Source organism: Triticum aestivum, chromosome 6B, assembly GCF_018294505.1.
Source record: "Triticum aestivum cultivar Chinese Spring chromosome 6B, IWGSC CS RefSeq v2.1, whole genome shotgun sequence".
NCBI classification, from domain to species: Eukaryota; Viridiplantae; Streptophyta; class Magnoliopsida; order Poales; family Poaceae; genus Triticum; species Triticum aestivum.
In genome coordinates, this window is record NC_057810.1 from 112,235,130 (window position 1) to 112,249,853 (window position 14,724).

General features: G+C 45.3%; 1 pseudogene; it reads left to right on the forward strand.

Annotated features, from left to right (window-relative positions):
- The first annotated feature begins 1,964 nt into the window (after positions 1–1,964).
- LOC123136053 (disease resistance protein RGA2-like) lies at positions 1,965–10,838 on the forward strand (annotated as a pseudogene).
- The last annotated feature ends 3,886 nt before the right edge of the window (positions 10,839–14,724 follow it).

The following is a 14,724-nucleotide window of genomic DNA, read 5'->3' on the forward strand; positions in this document are numbered from 1 at the left end:
CCTCAGGTTCTGAACCCAGTCCGTATATTTGCTGCCATCATCTTTGAGCTTGGTTTTCTCTAGGAACGCGTTGAAGTTGGGGTTGACATGAGCGTTGGCCATTTGATCTACAAGACATTTTGCAAAGGTTTTTAGACTAAGTTCATGATAATTAAGTTCATCTAATTAAATTATTTAATGAACTCCCACTCAGATTAGACATCCCTCTAGTCATCTAAGTGATACATGATCCGAGTTAACTAGGCCGTGTCCGATCATCACGTGAGACGGACTAGTCATCATTGGTGAACATCTCCATGTTGATCGTATCTTCCATACGACTCATGTTCGACCTTTCGGTCTCTAGTGTTCCGAGGCCATGTCTATACATGCTAGGCTCGTCAAGTCAACCTAAGTGTTTTGCATGTGTAAATCCGTCTTACACCCGTTGTATGTGGACGTTGGAATCTATCACACCCGATCATCACGTAGTGCTTCGAAACAACGAACTTTCGCAACGGTGCACAGTTAGGGGGAACACTTTCTTGAAATTATTATGATGGATCATCTTATTTACTACCGTCGTTCTAAGCAAATAAGATGCAAAAACATGATAAACATCACATGCAATTAAATAGTGACATGATATGGCCAATATCATATTGCTCCTTTGATCTCCATCTTCGGGGCGCCATGATCATCTTCGTCACCGGCATGACACCATGATCTCCATCATCATGATCTCCATCATCGTGTCTTCATGAAGTTGTTCGCCAACTATTACTTCTACTACTATGGCTAACGGTTTAGCAATAAAGTAAAGTAATTACATGGCGTTTATTCATTGACACACAGGTCATACAATAATTAAGACAACTCCTATGACTCCTACCGGTTGTCATACTCATCGACATGCAAGTCGTGATTCCTATTATAAGAACATGATCAATCTCATACATCACATATATATCATTCATCACAACTTTTTGGCCATATCACATCACAAGGCATATGCTGCAAAAACAAGTTAGACGTCCTCTAATTGTTGTTGCATATTTTTACGTGGATGCAATAGGGTTCTAGCAAGAACATTTCTTACCTACGTCAACACCACAACGTGATATGCCAATTTCTATTTACCCTTCATAAGGACCCTTTTCATCGAATCCGATCCCACTAAAGTGGGAGAGACAGACACCCGCTAGCCACCTTATGCAACTAGTGCATGTTAGTCGGTGGAACCTGTCTCACGTAAGCGTACGTGTAAGGTCGGTCCGGGCCGCTTCAAACCACGATGCCGCCGAAAGAAGATAAGACTAGTAGTGGCAAGAAAATTGACAGCATCTACGCCCACAACAAATTTGTGTTCTACTCGTGCATAGAAACTACATATAGACCTATCTCATGATGCCACTGTTGGGAAACGTTGCAGAAAATAAAAAATTTCTACGCTTCACCAAGATCAATCTATGGAGTCATCTAGCAAGTGTCATGGTTATCACCATCTTTCCTTTTTACACTTTTCCTTTGGCAAACAATTTGTGTTGGAGCGATCCGGATATATATATATATATATATATATATATATATATATATATATATATATATATATATATATATATCCATTTGGATGTAGGTTTCATAAATTATTATTGTTGACATTACCCTTGCGGTAAAAGGTTGGGAGGCGAAACTATAAGCTTCTATTTTTCCCTATGTCCGATTAAAACTTTGAATCCATAAATATCACGTGAGTGTTAGCAATTGTGAAAGATTAAATGATAGTTAAGTATGTGGAGTTTGCTAAATCAAAGCTCCGAAATAGACCCTTCCTGAAAATAAGATGAATTGCAATTGTTTGATGACTGAGAATATAGTTTATTAGTTTCAAGAAAGTTTATGATTTATACTTTAACATCTGAATAGCTTGTTACTTGATTATGAAAAGTTTTATGAGAGGAGCTACTGTAGGGGAGAGAGGGCGAGGGAGGAGGCCTTTGGGCCGGTGGAGGCAGATCGCCCCCCGTGTCGCCTAGGTTAGGCGACGCGGGGCAGGGGGCTGAGTCCGTGTCGTATCTTGGGCGCAAAGTACTGCACCCGGATGAGTCTATATTCTCCCCTGGCCTGGTGGCCTTCCCCTTCCCCTTTCTTCCTCCTCTGACTCTCCTCCCCCTCCTTTCCCCACCCGTACCACCGCCGAGCCGACTCCAACTCCGGCCGCCCCGCCTCACAAGCACCACCATGGGTAAGTAACTACTTTCTATTCTTCTCCTCCCCCTAGGTAGGAACGGTCTGCGTGCTGCTACTGCAGTCTCTTCTGCTTTCCCTACATCTGAGAACCAGCCCCGGCAGGTTCAGCTAGCGAGTGGAAATTGAAATGCCACGGTTAAATTGTACTTTTGACCCCGCACTGCAGATTCACTAATTGAACCGCAGATTCTATCTCGTAGATTGTTTTTACCTTAATCCTATGGAAATTAGTCCATCTAAGCTACTCCCTAATCCCTATGGAAATTTGTACTTTTAACCCTGCACTGCAGATTGAGAATAACTAATTAATCTGCTGATTTATTTATTTAGTTAAGAGTTCAGGGAGTTCAGATCTGTAGTGCCAGATGTCCTTAGAATGAAACTGCTAGATCTGCTACTACCTAGCTAAGGCTGCTTAGGGATGGTACCCTCGCCCGGCTCGTCACCGACGGAGAGGAGTTGGACAGTGCTGGTTCCTGGTGGAGATTTCGGGCTGGTCCCCCAAGAACTTGATCTCACCTATGGCACTAAGTCCATAGTAAAACTGTCACTGAGGGTCAGAATGCTAGGACCATGCCCTGTTAAACTATTTCTTCTCACGCCGATTTTGTTTTCCTTGCCATCATCGAAAATTTGTTCTCTTGTATTTAAATCTACATGAATCATTATTTTTAACACATTTTTCTTTTGTGTATGTATAGAAGGTCCAAGCTAGTTGACATAACATGACTGCAGAGAGTTATTATATACCGTTACATATCTTAAAAGAGATTACAAATGGATTCTCAGCGGACTCAAGAATAGGAAGGGGTGGATACGGAGACGTTTACAAGGTATGGCTTATTTACTTGAAATTTTGTGTTTCAACAAATATATCAGAACTAACAACAAATGACCCAGTTATAAACAAATATTTATGTATAATGTTTATGTCAAGCAGGGAGTTTACAATAGGAGAGAGGTTGCTGTAAAGTTGCTTCATGTTGATACGTTGCTAGGACTTGATGACCAACGATATATCAATGAAGTTGGTAACCTTTTGAAGGTTAAGCATCCAAATATCATACAGTTACTTGGTTATTGTTATGAAATACAGAATGAACTAATTGAACACAATGGTGCAAATCAATTTAGCCAACACATATATAGAGTCCTCTGCTTTGAGTACTTGCAGGGTGGAAGCCTAGACAAGCATCTTTGTGGTATGAGAACTTAACTTCAACAAGATGATTTTCTTATGCGTTTAAGAAAAACTGAATTCGTAAACTTTCATTTGTGTAATATTCTCTTTGTCAGCACAATCTTTTGCACCTAATTGGAGCACACGTTACAATATTATAAAGGGGATTTGTGAAGGTTTAAATTTCCTTCATGAATGCAAACCACAAATTTGTCATCTTGATTTGAAGCCTGCCAATATATTACTAGACAGTTCCATGGAGCCTAAAGTGGCGGATTTTGGATTGTCAAGGCTATTCACTCCATCACACACACATATCACAGAAAGAATCATAGGAACCCGGTAAGTAGCCCGTGAAATACCTCATTTTGATTTTTTTTCTTTTCTAATCGAATAAATGGAATGCACACTCAGTGGCAGAGCTTGGGCTGAATTCCCCGGGGGTGGGGGGTGGGGGTTTCTTCTGGGCTGCAGGTGGCAGCACATTTCGCCCTAAGGAAGCTCCACCAGTGTCTACACTGACCGTGTCCTTGGTGTTACGCAGGAAGTACATGCCACCAGAATTCCTAAATGAAGGCAAAATCTCACCTAAGAATGACGTCTTCGGTTTCGGTGTTGTAATGATCGAGATAATGGCAGGACCTGCAGGTTACTCCAATTCTTTTGAAATGCATGATGTGGCACAATTAATGCAGCAGGTAAGAAAAAATATTGTCAGTTTTGGCACTTGAGTTCATATAACAAACCAGCATATCATGGGTATGTTTGATGTCTATACTTTATGCATTATATTGTCCAACCAATGAGTTAATAACTTATTTGTTTAGTTATAACAAAAATTTATAAGCTAGATATACAAAGCTGTTTCTTTTATTGTTTTCGAAAAGGGAAAACGTTAGGTCCACCTGTGCAATAACAACCGGCACTGGATATCCACTTTATTTATACGGAACCCATATGCAACTTGCTTCATGCAACAAAGATGGTAAGCACATATCTATCCCCTTTTTTATTTTTCTTCCAATTGACAAGATCCTTTCGATCGGCATTTTTGAGCAAGTACAAGGTAACCCTTCGCATTATAACATTTTTCTGTTAGATGCATCCAGTATTCTCTAGCTAAACTAGTTATATGGAATGTCATATGTGACGCTTCTGGACAAGAATATAGCTTATATATGGGAGCGTCTTGACGCTTTTGACCTAGTACCCATAGAGAGAAATCCCCCTGCACAATATATACCCGTACATCATACTTTTGTATTGCCCACCTCAAATTATATTTCTGTGTTTCGGTTTTGTAGGTACTTACCAATTGTACAATGATTGAAGCCACATCGAATAACCGATCAGAGGAATTACGTCAGGTGAAAACGTGTATTGAATTAGCAATGCGTTGTGTGGATTCTGAAAGAGACAATAGGCCCTCTGTAGCAGATATCCTAGATACCCTGAATAAGACAGAAACTCATATTCCCAAGAGACAGGTATTATCTGCGTACTTGATGCAAACGAAACGCAAGCTAGAGCACTTATTTACAATTGGCATAAGACAGTTGTTTCTGCACATGGGCTAGCTGTTGTACAGTTTGCAAATCCTTGTCCTTTCCCAGTCATTTTGTTTTTCAGATGCAAAACTTACTCTCTGTATCTTTTTGCTTCCTCGCTCTTTAATCCTTGTGGAAGAAATTTCATTTTAGTTTCGTCTAATTCCAGGAACGTAAAAATTAGAGTGCGGAAGTTCAAAATCGTGCCTTGCAGCGCGAGAGCGACTGTGGCATCAAACTTCTATGAGGCACCTGACGGGCTCAGAGGATAGGGTGATCGGAACAAGGAGGCTGCTGGAAATAATCCAAAGTTGCGTAGCTAAAGTTGAGTCAGAAAACGTGAGGTTTCCATATTTTGTTTGGCTTGGATGCCATATGTTAGTTTTAGCTACGCCATAGTTGCACGTGGCTTTGATTGTGTATAAGGAGTACTAATCCGTGATGGATTAGCAAACCTTGTTGATCATTGAGTCATTGTAACTTGGTTGCTATAAACAAAGGAGTGGCCCATGTAATAGCAACAGGGCTGGAAAAGAAATCAGCCGTGTCTGTGCGTTGTGTTTTGCCCATGATCTTCCACCAAGTTCAATCTAGTTGCCGTAGCATGGTCAATCCGTGGGCTAAAACCAACATGGGCGGATCTGTCCTTGGGGCACTCTGTTGCATTCAGTTGAGAACTTAATTGAATCGGTGAAGGTGGTGAGTCTCAGCAGGCAAGTCTATGTGAAGGTGGTGTTGAGACAGCAAAGATAGCCATTCTAGTATGTCACATTTTTAATTCAGGAAATGCTGCCTTTTCTCTAAGGTGCACGTCATTTTCACCTGGCATATAGTATAGCTTTTTCCTGCTGGTTTTCACGTTTTGTGAAGAGCACTTTAATCAAAACCTTCTATATAACTTAGCTTACTGAATAAAAGCATATCTATCCGGATCTTGATCATGATAATTCGTCTGATCTTTCCATGTACTTACACATTAAAAGTTTGACTAGACAGAGTGTTTTTCCTGAAGGTTTGCCAAGAGTCCAATGGAACAAAGATGGATGTGATTTTTGATTCTGGACTTCGAATTTGGAAATGGGCCATGCTGGTGTATGTAGTATTGATTAGCTAACGATTAATACTTCCCCTCACGGTTCCCCTCAAAATAGAAATAAAAATAAGGATTAGTTTATGTAAAAAGGTTGACAATTGATATCAAAGGGCGAAATTACCCTTTTTTTCCTTTTTTTTTCCGGTGGTGTACTGAAGCACACCCTTGGTCTGTTTGATTTCTAAGTACTAATCGTATGTCCTATCTTATTCACAGGAAAGTTAAATTGTGTTTCATTACTTTAAACGTCAAGATGTACTAAAATCAAATTTATTGCCTTGCAGCATTGCCCTCAAATCAGTGTTCCCGGGCTGGAGAGGGCCAAGAAGAGGAAGAAGACGGGAGGGAACTTGAAGGGGATTGCAGAAGAACGTACCCATTTCACTGTCATGCAAGAAAATGCCCCTAGTATGCTTGAAAACAGGGATCACCGGGAAACATCAGCAAAGATAGGAGCAGAAGTCGTAGGGAGGGACATGGAAAAACAGGAAATTATGGCTCATTTATCTGGGAGTACCACACAAGAGATCACCTTCCTTCCGATATATGGTATTGGAGGCATTGGGAAGACAACCATGGCACAATTTGTTTTCAATGATTCCCAGTTCAAAGAGTACTCTCGGGTTTGGACCTATGTGTCCCAGACATTTGATTTAAAGAAAATTGGGAATTCTATAATAACACAACTATCCGGTAGCAAGAGTATGCATACTGACCTTCAGATGATAGAAAATAGCCTGCAAAAGCTCCTTTCTGGTAAGAGGGTTCTAATCATCTTAGATGACCTGTGGGAGAGGGAATCACCTCAGTTAAAAAAGTTGGAGAGTATGCTAAATCTGGGTGAAGGGGGCAAATTGGTGGTGGTAGTAACCACACGAGAAGAATCTATTGCACATAAAATTCACACTGGCAGAGTGAAGCCATATAAGCTAGCTCCCTTAACAGATGAAATTTGTTGGACTATCATAAAAAATAAAAGTTCATTTGAAAACAGAGCTGAAAGAGCGCAGTTAGAGTTGATCGGAAAGGAAATTGCAAAGAAGTGTGGAGGTGTGGCTTTAGCAGCCCAATCTATTGGGTATGTGTTGTATGCTATGGAATTTGATGAATGGGTGTCGGTGAACAACAGTGAGATCTGGGACGTGCTTGCCTCAGGAGAATCAACTCATCATGTTCATGCATCCTTGCTGCTAAGCTATCACATTATGGATAAATACTTGAAGTTATGCTTTGCTTATTGTGCAACCTTTCCAAAAGGTCACAAGATAGCTAAAGAAGATCTAGCTCACCAATGGGTTGCTCTTGGACTTGTTGAGCCATCAAGGACATTCTCTAATATACAAACCAGTCATAAATATATTCGTCATCTTTTTGGCATGTGCTTCCTTGAACATCCAAGGTCACAATGGGTGAGTTACCACAGTGATGAATACGTTAGGCAGCTTTTAGACATGTCCTTCGTTTTAACATCTCTTTTTTTGCGGGTACTTCGTTTTAACATCTTAAGTCACAATTAATGGGTTACTTACTGCATACCTTTGTGGGGATATTCTTTTGTTTTCTTCAACTTATGCAGATCATATGGTGCATATTCTCGTAGCAATGTTGACAATACCATTACATTGTGTTGGAATAATCTTATTACATAAAATTGGAGCCCTCCAACATACTACTTCTCTTCTCAAACTACTGATATTCAGCAAATTGGCACATCATTGATACCTAATGTTTTACTAATGTGGCTGTTAGAACTGTCAATCATGTAGTTGAAATATAATATATGAAACTTGACTGCATAATCCTCTACTATTATTATTATTTCAAAAATTACAAGCCAAATGTTCACATGTTTATGTCATCGAGGGACCGGCTTTGCCTTTGTCATAGCTCTGGTTGTGCCTCTTGTCGGCTTCGCAGTTAAGAAGTTTACTTGTCAGGTAGGGGCCTTGAGATTAGTCGGTTCGTTGAGAAAATATAGAAAGCATTGTGAACTGCCTTAGGTGTGGATTTACCGCGCTCTAGAGCAGAAAATCCATCTCTTCTACTCCCTCCATTCTCATTATATTTTTAGACTTCACGTATACATGTTTTTTTAGTTACCTTTTTTGTTTAGTTGTTAATGAAATCTGTTAAATACGTAATAACATGAAGGCTGTTTCAAATTCTGAAGTCTGATACTGTGTATACTATTAATGCAGACTTATATGGATGTCGATAATGGATTCTTGATCATGCATGACCTGGTGCACGATCTCGGAAGATCATTTCTGGCTGATAAAATTATTATAGAGAGTCCTGCCTGCCAATATGCATGGCTGACAGATCATAGAAAGCTATTTAAGTCATCAATGAATCCACTCGCCAAGCTATTTATGTCATCAATGAATCCACTCGCCAAGCTATTTAAGTCATCAATGACTCCACTCGCCAAGATAAGGGCACTGCATTTTCTCGACCGTGCTTACTTGCAGCTTAATGGTGAAGCTTTTTCACCGGCTAAATGCCTCCTTGTCTTGGATTTAAGCAGATGTTGTGCACAAAAGCTGCCTGATTCTATTGGTCAACTGAAACAGTTGAGGTATCTCGATGCTTCATGGAACCCCGAGTTTACTGAATCTTCTGAATACCAAGCACCACCGGAGTCTTTATTGATACCGAAAGCCCTGGGTTCCCTTAATGAACTCCAATATTTGAATTTATCAGGTCGCGGAAGACCCATAGGGCTGCCAGAGGTCATCAGCGAACTCACGGACCTCCGGTATTTGAATATATCACATTGCATGGGTTATTATTTATTGGACATCCCATCAGCAAACCAAAGTTTCATTGACTGTATCGGTACCCTTCCTAATCTAGAGCAGCTGGACATGTCTTCTAATAACTATGGTTTCTGTGTACCTGAAAGTTTCAGCAGACTCAAGAAGCTGAACCTCTCCGACTGCCAGTACATTGCTAGCCTTCCAGAAAATGTGGGGAAAGTGGATATTCCAATGCTTTTTGGCTTGTTGTTCCCGCAAAAGGGAGGGTTTCCTGTGCGTGTGGTTGATAGTGAATCTAGCAGCAGTCTTGTCTGGCTTAAGCATACAAATCCTGATGTGTTGGGTATCACTGATACTTGAAAATGTGAGGTCCGTGGAAGAGGCACGCAGTATAAGATTGATAGAAAAACAGAGAATTAAAGAATTGTCGTTGCAGTGGAGCGGAGGTGTGAGTTCTGTGGAACACATGGAGTTGCTAACAGAGCTAGTGCCACCAAGCTCTGTAAAGAATTTCAAGATAACACGTTACAAGGATGTCATGTTTCCACACTGGTTTATGCATATAAACAAAGATCTTCCTAATCTTGTGAGTTTGGAGATGTGGGGTGTTCTTTGCCGCAGCCTACCAACAACACTCGTCCCACTACCCAACCTAAGAAAGATTGTTCTCAGCAACATGCATAACCTGGAAGAGTTCAACACAGCATGCTCTATAGGCGAGGATGGTGCAAATGAGCTCACGTTGGCTAAACTTGAGTATCTGGAAATAGACAATTGCCCCAAGTTGAGGATTAAACCGTGTCCGCCTAGATCAGTGTACTGGCGTATATCTCGTGCTGACAATGTGCTATTGTCATGGGGAGAGTGTGCCTCAAGCACAGCTGCTTCCTCCTCATCTTCTTCTGTGAGTAAGCTAGAAGTTGAATACTCTGAGTTGCCTTTGCACCAGTGGAGATTGCTTCACCACCTACATGGTCTTAGTGATTTAACTATCTCCGATTGCAATGATCTGACCATCTCACCACAGATCACCCGAGCGTTCACCTCCCTCGAATCACTGGAATTTCGTAGCCTGGAAAAATTACCAGAGTGGTTAGGGGAGCTCACATCTCTTCGGCAGCTTAACTTAATATTCATCCACCACCTACAGGAATTGCATGAGAACACGAGGCAGCTTAGACAGCTGCAATCGCTCCGCCTGCACTTTTGCAATACGTCGACATCACCACCGCAATGGTTAGGAGAACTCACCTTGCTCAAGACACTTAAAATCACTTATTGCAAGGGCATCATTTCTTTACCGGAGCGCATACTCACCAACCTCCAAGAACTTTATATTTCGAACTGCCCTGAATTATATAGATGGTGTAAGTTAGAAGAGAACCGGATGAAACTAGCTCACATCAAGGAAAAGGTATATGTCTTAAATCGCTCGTATGTTTTAGTGACTAGTTTTGTATAAAATTTATCATATTTCACTTGTACATTGCCTGGTAAGTGTTGTTTGTTGTCTAATCTTGCCTTCTAATCAAAGGATGATAAATGCAGCAAAGTTAACTCGGAGGTAAACTGGATTAGCTCTGTTAGACAACATGGTATTTGACAAAAAAATACTTTATATACTTGCAGTCTATCTAGGAACATTCGGCTCGAGGCATTTGGGAAACACTTTAATGAGATGATAAGTATGATTTAGCATCTCCTGTATGCGATCCAGATGGATATTGACGATCGAGGATGGTGGTCCTTGGAGCTCTTCTGACGCCCCAGGTGGAGACCTTCACTTAGAATTACAGCGCTTTGATGATCTTCAATTGCATGTTTTGTTGCCTTTTATTTCCATGTGTTTTTATTTACTTCGGGCACCGATTGTTTGAATACTTTACTTTATTTCCCCTTTCGTATTGCGTGGCTAAATAACTTTTGCGTTGTGGGGCTAAATCACCCTCTAATAATTTCATGATTGTGTGCATCACGAGGAATGTGGTAGCACCCAAACAGGTTGTAGCAATATAACTGTTCTTTACATACTATGCTTTGGCGGCGCCGCTGTTGGGGCAGCCTCCATGTTTTGCGATTAGCAGCAAATTCAGTGCATATAGGTGTCCCTCCAGCTAAGATGGGCATAGGTTTCAAGTCCATTGTTCTGTCCCGGACCATGAGGTTGCTATCATCGATCTTCCTCCATCAAGAGGAGGCCAAGAGGGTGAATGCCGAGATACCGTGTTTTAGATCTGTGTGTCTTGCCCTTGCTGAAACACGAATAAATGTCAGAGATAGGTATAGCCATTTGTTTGACTTGATCAGCAATAAAAATGTCAGAACTAGTTCTTGAACAGACTGTTCAGAGATCTTTGTTACAATATTGAAGAAAAATGCTAGTGTAACTTAATGACACGTATATCCTTATCGAACAACAGTAACCCCTTGGTATTGTCTTCGTGAATGTTATACCGAGCATTTTTTTTTTCTTTCAAATGTTGGCGGGATAGCTGCCTAGTGGTGGGAAGGTGCTGATGCCTTTCCACCCACCCAGGTTCAAGGCGTGATACTTGCAATTTAGGTTTGTTGCATTAATTATACTGTAGGGGTTCTCTTGCAACTTTACAAGTCTTTCTGTCAAAAAAAAAATCATTCATCAGACAAAGGTATTACAAGTAACACCCCTAAAAGAGTAGAGGTATTATAAGTAACACCCCTAAAAGAGGAATGCAGCGCATAAGACGAGTGCTAAAAAAGAAGAACGAAAGGGTTGCTTAGTTTATCTAGGAAAACCAAGCGAAAACCTAAAGCAGCGCCAAACAAGGCTAGGCTAGAAGCACCACAATACATACAACACGCCAGAAAGGCAAATACCCAACAACACGCCCGATCAGGCACTTGAGCGCCTTCGCTGCTATCAAAGCACACACTGAAAACCGTCATGTCAATCCAGGCTGCCACAAGCATATCCACGAAACTCGACGACATAAAAAAGGAACGCTATGTCTGAAAGAGCAAACATATGCCGCTTCAATCCCGCGAGGTTGGCTGACATAACTCGCCTGCTGCACCTTGCATGTGAAGGATGCTTCTGCTGCTCCCACGAAGATGTCATACTAGCCGCCATCAACCACCTCCACGAGCACTTAGTCCCTCTGACCGAGTCTATGCTCCAAGACTATGTCCTCAAGAGGAAACACGACGCCGAGCAGAGCCAATGGCGTCGTCATCATCCGACCCGGAAGACCGGATCTAGGGTTTCCCCCAAAGCATGTCGAGCAAGGGAAGGAGAGGACTGCAACATCAATGCCTCCAACAAGGGGACGGAGCCCGTAGGTGCCGCCATAGACGGCTCCGGCCGCAGCCGGAGTGCGGCTTTCGCCGGCAACCCCACGCGCCCAAATCCGCGACCCAACCAGCTCTTCCAGCAGACCACCTCCATGGCGCACGAGCGTTTCTAGACATCTCACCCACAGAGCATCTCTAATAGCTTGTCTATATGGATGTCTATACTCATTTTCCATCACGTGAGCCCAAAACTAGCGTCCAGCAGCTTGTCTATATGGTCGTTCAAATATACACATCCTCTAAATCAACTTCGACAATGTCCACGCCTACACAATGTGAAGGCGTCGTCTAAACTCAGCCGCAGTCATGATTTTTTCCTCTCCCCAACAACGACTCATCTGTCATGGTCCCTGTGTATAGACGTTCTGATGCAAAACTGGATGTGTATATGAGGAAATCTTTTTAGACCATTATCTATATGAATATATAAACATCCAAATATACACATGCTACTGAAGATGCTCTTAGGCCGCATGCCCGCATCCTCAGGAGGTCGACGACCGACCACCCCACGGATCTGCACCAGGGAGGCCCAAACACGCGAGCAGGTCCGTCCAGATCGAGATCGGCCCCTGTTCGCCACGCCCAGGAGCTCAGGCCAACTCCACCGCGCGACCCTATCCTGTCCGCCCCGGTCCGTTTTAGGGTAAAAGGGACAAAGGAGGCGGCCCAGCGCGCGACGGCCCGGACCCATCCTGTCCGTTTTGTGTCCGGGCCAACCCATTTCGAGCGCAAACTTGCGCCGGGTTTGGGTCGCGGTGGACACCAAACGGACGCGCCCTCGTCCGCGTCGGGGCCGCGTGGCAGGCGGCCACCTACCTTCCTCCCGCCCACATCAATGCGCACGGGCGGGCGGCCCCACCTGTCATCCACACATGGAAGGGTCGCCGTCCTTCTTTAAGTGGGAAGCGTGGACCGGTCGTCGTCCACACTGCCCCATGCCACCCCGCGGCCTCCTCGAAACCCGACAGCCCCAGGCCCCAAACCCTAGCCAAGAACTCGCCGGCCGGCCGCCCCGCAGCCATGGGGCTCTGGAACTACGGCCGCAAAGGCAAGCACGACCGCGAGGCTGGCTCCTCGTCGGGGCGTCACCGCGGCTCGATGAAGAAGGAGGAGCCGGCCTCGCCATCGCCACCACGCCGGGCCCCCTCGCCGCCCGCGTTCTCCATCGCCCCCGCGTCCGCCGGCGAGCGCGACCGGCACTACATCCGCGCTGAGGTGTGCCGCCGTTATTGGGAGACGAGGACGCCGATCCCCTGGAGCGACGCCCACCTCCCCAACAACTGGCATTTGTCGGCCGATCGCGTGCCGATCCCGCCGATCCCGGTGACCGGCCGTGCGCGCCGCCAGGAGATCAAGCGCCGCCGCCGCCTCCTCCCGGACGACCACTACTACGACCCCAGGTACGCCCCCGACTCGCCATTGTGGGACACCTGGTTCCGCGATGAGCATGACGCGCAGCGGGCGTCCTATTTCGCCGGCACGTCGATGGGGCCACGGCGGCCACGCCCAGAGCGCCCAGCGGCTGCTCCCCAGGAGCGCGGGCGTAGGGTGGTGCGCGGCCTCACGCCCACGCCGTCGCCATCTCCATCGCCACCACCACCTCCTCGCATGACGGCGGAGGAGGAAGCCCGTCTCGTGCAGCGTGTCATGGAGGACTCCATGCGCACGCACGACGAGCGGCAATGGGACGGCTTGGAGGAGGCCATGGCACTGTCTGCCGCCGGCGACGTGGCCTTCCCGGAGCTGCAGATGGCGGCCTTGACGGAGGAGAGGAGGGAGGACGCCATGGAGGAGGAGCCGGCGGCCGCCTTCCAGCAGCTGGTGGGCACGGGGTGGGCCTGGTCCTGCACTGCTCCGGAGATGGCCGCCTGCCTGGGCGTGGACTGGCGCGCCACTCCGCCGCAGTCACCGGAGCGGGAGGGGTCGCCACGGGAGGAGGTGTTGCAGGCACCTCCCGCCGTCCAGCCCGCCCCCGTCTACCAGGCACCGCACGCACCGCCGGCCCACCTGTGGACGCCGCCGGCCTACGTCCAGCGACGACAACGATACCGGCGGCCAGTGAAGAGCGCCACGGCGACGGCAACGACAGGCACGGGCATGAGCGCGCCGGCGGAGACCGTTTTTTTTCTTTTTTATGTTTAATTATTAATGTGACGAAACTGGGCGTTTTGTGGCCATGGACCCCCCTAATTAAGTTTTATCTTTTATTAAACTACGTTTTTTTTTACCTTTTTAGTCATTTTTTTTATGTTTTCCTGACACGGACGTGATTTGGGGTGCGGCCACGCGGTGGGCGCACGCACGATTCAATGAACACAGCCGGACACGGGCATACCCATCGGCGCCTCAAACAGACAAAATCCGGCCAATCCGGACGTTCGTTTGGAATCGTGCAGTGGAGTTGGCCTCAGCGCTCCCGCAACATCCGGGCACACCACCGCTCTGTCCTGGCGCGCAATCCCGCTCCCAGAGGACAGCCCTGCGTGCCGCCGCGACCGCGGCACACCAGATCCGCGGGAGCCCGCACGGCAACGACCAACGCGGAAACGGCGGCCCTCCACCGAGCGCGTACCGCCCAGCCTC